General features: G+C 52.3%; 1 non-coding gene across 1 annotated transcript in view; it reads left to right on the plus strand.

Annotated features, from left to right (window-relative positions):
• The first annotated feature begins 4,854 nt into the window (after window positions 1–4,854).
• Window positions 4,855–5,000, plus strand: part of LOC126434312 (small subunit ribosomal RNA) — a 1,910-nt gene continuing 1,764 nt past the window's right edge. Inside the window, exon 1 of the ribosomal RNA XR_007579132.1 lies at window positions 4,855–5,000. This exon is cut by the window's right edge and continues 1,764 nt beyond it. This is a non-coding gene — a ribosomal RNA (small subunit ribosomal RNA).

A 5,000-nucleotide genomic window follows, 5' to 3' on the forward strand; every position in this document is an offset into this window, starting at 1 on the left:
CCTCTGTCGACCACAGCACCCCAACGCCAGCGCCTCTGCCGCACGAAATCGTCGACCGGCAATCACTCCACCGGCGCCCCACCCCAACCGCCGAACTCGCAACTCCAGCGGATGAACGGCGGACTTTTCCCGCAGTCGCAATGTGCAATCCACCCCTATAACTTGCGTTTCATGAAGAGTTATGTCCAATATGCGACATTCCCGCTGTCCCTATACATGAGCTGCGAGCTGTACCAGTTACGAGCTAGAGACGCGATCGCGTTGCTCTCTGTACGAATGCCGATGCTGAGCGGTCAGCTAGGAGGCGCTCCATCCATGTCGGTACCGGTGGGCGTTGCACTCGCAGTCGCAAAAACGTACGGCAAGTATATTACTCGGAAGAGTTTATGACAGTCCAAGCCCCCCTGCGTGGGGAGCGTCTTTCTAGGCCATGACCCACCGGAAGGGCGCAGCGTCCCCCACCCCAGACATGTGACGTCACACTATCGGTATTGACGACTCGACTCATTGCTTATAATCATTTGCCATACACCGGTGGAAGCTGCCGAGACGAGTAGCTACATAGCGCGCTCGCCGTGGCACTAATGTACAGAGATACAACAGTTTCGACTGGAACCGGATTAAACGTATACACGGCGCTGATTAGTAATAGATAGACCCATCAGAATACAGATAATATATACAACTGTCCGTATACATGCTGAAAGACTCTGCTCACAATCACAACCACACGTCAGCCACACACTCTTATCACGCACTACTCTCCGCCTGTAACACGCACACAGACAATATGTAAGCACCAGCGTGGAACAACACCCAGTGCATCCTCTCCGCCACATGAGACAATCCACACTGTCATAACCAGACTGGGAGGTCCACTCAGAAAACGGAATATCCCACCCTCCCGACAACCACCATTGCTCAGCTAAGCCACCAACACCCACACATGTCCTACACAGGGGTGCACCCAACATCACAATACTGCCTCCTCTCACAGCACACAAACAATGGCAGGAATGAAAGACACAGGTCTCCCACAAGCATGGAATCGGAGCGCCGCCTGTCATGAGCCAAAGGTGTATCCTGACGTGGCAAATCAGATGATGCCACAGGCATCCACTTACTATAATCACAATCAACAAACCGACCGGCCGCCCCCCCCCCCCCCCATTACACCTTTCCTTACAACAATGTGTACCTTAACCTAAACTATACTGTACCTTAACCTAAACTATACTGTACCTTAACCTAACCTATACGGTACCTTAACCTAACCTATACGGTACCTTAACCTAACCTATATTGTACCTTAACCTAACCTATATTGCGCCTTAACCTAACCTCTATTGTAACTTAACCTAACCTATATTGCTCCTTAACCTAACCTATATTGCACCTTAACCTAACCTATATTGCACCTTAACCTAACCTATATTGCGCCTTAACCTAACCTATATTGCGCCTTAACCTAACCTATATTGCGCCTTAACCTAACCTATATTGCGCCTTAACCTAACCTATATTGCGCCTTAACCTAACCTATATTGCGCCTTAACCTAACCTATATTGCGCCTTAACCTAACCTATATTGCGCCTTAACCTAACCTATATTGCGCCTTAACCTAACCTATATTGCGCCTTAACCTAACCTATATTGCGCCTTAACCTAACCTACATTGCGCCTTAACCTAACCTATATTGCGCCTTAACCTAACCTATATTGCGCCTTAACCTAACCTATATTGCGCCTTAACCTAACCTATATTGCGCCTTAACCTAACCTATATTGCGCCTTAACCTAACCTACATTGCGCCTTAACCTAACCTACATTGCGCCTTAACCTAACCTACATTGCGCCTTAACCTAACCTATATTGCGCCTTAACCTAACCTATATTGCGCCTTAACCTAACCTATGTTGCGCCTTAACCTAACCTATGTTGCGCCTTAACCTAACCTATGTTGCGCCTTAACCTAACCTATGTTGCGCCTTAACCTAACCTATGTTGCGCCTTAACCTAACCTATGTTGCGCCTTAACCTAACCTATGTTGCGCCGTAACCTAACCTATGTTGCGCCGTAACCTAACCTATGTTGCGCCTTAACCTAACCTATGTTGCGCCTTAACCTAACCTATGTTGCGCCTTAACATAACCTATGTTGCGCCGTAACCTAACCTATGTTGCGCCGTAACCTAACCTATGTTGCGCCGTAACCTAACCTATGTTGCGCCGTAACCTAACCTATGTTGCGCCGTAACCTAACCTATGTTGCGCCGTAACCTAACCTATGTTGCGCCGTAACCTAACCTATGTTGCGCCGTAACCTAACCTATGTTGCGCCGTAACCTAACCTATGTTGCGCCGTAACCTAACCTATGTTGCGCCGTAACCTAACCTATGTTGCGCCGTAACCTAACCTATGTTGCGCCGTAACCTAACCTATGTTGCGCCGTAACCTAACCTATGTTGCGCCGTAACCTAACCTATGTTGCGCCGTAACCTAACCTATGTTGCGCCGTAACCTAACCTATGTTGCGCCGTAACCTAACCTATGTTGCGCCGTAACCTAACCTATGTTGCGCCGTAACCTAACCTATGTTGCGCCGTAACCTAACCTATATCGTATCTTAACCTAACCTATATCGTATCTTAACCTAACCTATATCGTATCTTAACCTAACCTATATCGTATCTTAACCTAACCTATATCGTATCTTAACCTAACCTATATCGTATCTTAACCTAACCTATATCGTACCTTAACCTAACCTATATTGCCCCTTAACGTAACCCATATTGCGCTGTAACCCAACACACGTTGGGCCTTAACCCAACACACGTTGGGCCTTAACCCAACACACGTTGGGCCTTAACCCAACACACGTTGGGCCTTAACCCAACACACGTTGGGCCTTAACCCAACACACGTTGGGCCTTAACCCAACACACGTTGGGCCTTAACCCAACACACGTTGGGCCTTAACCCAACACACGTTGGGCCTTAACCCAACACACGTTGGGCCTTAACCCAACACACGTTGGGCCTTAACCCAACACACGTTGGGCCTTAACCCAACACACGTTGGGCCTTAACCCAACACACGTTGGGCCTTAACCCAACACACGTTGGGCCTTAACCTGCTCTGTAATTGTCATACGACGCGTTAAATTAGTGTAGTGTTGCCTAACTGCAACCCCCGCAATATAGTTTGCTACTCGCACTGCCCGGTCCCCAGTGTATCGCTTCATGTTAAACACCTTGCAGCTATACACTGTAATGTGGATGGCAGCAGGACGTACATGCTCAATGCCCTTTGCAGTTGTTCATTGGCATTCGCAGTTGTTCATTGGCATTCGCATGGCGAAGCACTTAGCCTACGCTGTGGTATGGCCTGTGTCAACTGTCCGCTGATATTGTACGTCCAAATCACACACTGTACTGCACATTGGTCCTCATGTACTGAATGATACATCGTGGTACATGTGACCGTACAACGACTGCGCCAACAACGGCGAACCATGCGGTCCAAATGTTGTGCACGCAGCTACGTGTCGTCTCCCTATAAGAGCTGGATTGCAGTGTGGTATGCCCTGGATGGCGATCAGCATGAGCCGTCTGTTGATGTAGTGGCGCGTGTTGTCAGACGTTGTCGTCTCTTCTCACACACCGTGATAGCATGGTGCACTGCGTTCCACATCTGCGACATGCGACAGAGGCCGGTTGACAGTCGTTCGCGCAATGGACATCGCATACGTACGGGGGCCACCTTCCACGTGTTTGCGAAGCGTGCACATGTTGTTGCGTGTATGTGGGCAGACATAGTGTGTCGTGACACCTGACACAGGCATGCAACAATCGTTGAATTTGCAAATGGCGATGGACGCCTACGTTTGCTGGTGACGTTACGCAAATGAACAACTGGTAAACCGTTGTGGTGCGGTTGTTCTCGCTAGAGGTGAATCAGTGATGGCGACGATCGGTTGAGCTACCAACCGGTTGTTTCAGCGATACCCACCATGCCCACGAACGTGAATGGCATGTGGGTGTGAAGCGATACGCGGCGGTGGCTGGGTGGGACCGGCCCCGGCCGGTGAGGGGGGGCCTCCCGGCGTGCTGGCCGCGCGGTGCGTGGGCGCACGCGCTACAGCCGGCTGGTGGGGGCGGCCACTGGCAGGCGCGCCGGCCGACGGAGGCGGCAGGCGGCGCAGCTGCGCGCCGGCGCACCCTGCACGCGGCGCCGTGCGGCCAAAGTAGGTCCTCGCGGGCCCGGTGCGAAGCGCGGTGGACATCTGCAGTGTGCTGGTCCGATTGAGGACTGTGTGCGCTGAGGATGCGCCGCCGCCCGGCGCTCGGCGCCGCGACGCCGTCTGCTGCTCGGTCGCCTCTGCGGTTCTCGCAGGTGGTTTGTATCGCAGCTGTGCGGACGTGTTGGCGCGTGCGCTGTGCTGGGAGAGTTCGCTTCGGCACCCAAGTGGGGCTTTTGTCCTTCTGTGGCGCTGGCGTTGGAGCTGCCGGTCACCGTAGGTGGCGCGTGTTGTCTCCCGCCGGCAATGCCACGACAGCACGCTCCCGGGCCTCTGTCGGCAGCGGCAAGCTCAGTTGGGAGCACGGGTGGTCGCACCTAAAGCGTCTACTCGCCAAACTCCGGGCGATTGCGCCTCTCTCGAACCCGACCAAGTACTTAGGACGGCGCTGCGCGCCGCCGGGACCTGAGAGGGTTTCGAGGTGTATGGTGCAGGGGAGCTCAGCCTCCTCCTGTTTGCAGAATAATTGAGCGGACGCTTGCGTGTTCGCGCGGGCCCCCGGGACACACTCCCGGGCGGCCGGCTGCTCAGCTCTAGTTGACGCAGCTCCCTGGTTGATCCTGCCAGTAGTCATATGCTTGTCTCAAAGATTAAGCCATGCATGTCTCAGTACAAGCCGCATTAAGGTGAAACCGCGAATGGCTCATTAAATCAGTTATGGTTCCTTAGATCGTACCCACGTTACTTGGATAA

The sequence above is a fragment of the Schistocerca serialis genome, unplaced genomic scaffold (assembly GCF_023864345.2).
Source record: "Schistocerca serialis cubense isolate TAMUIC-IGC-003099 unplaced genomic scaffold, iqSchSeri2.2 HiC_scaffold_1186, whole genome shotgun sequence".
Classification (NCBI taxonomy): domain Eukaryota; kingdom Metazoa; phylum Arthropoda; class Insecta; order Orthoptera; family Acrididae; genus Schistocerca; species Schistocerca serialis.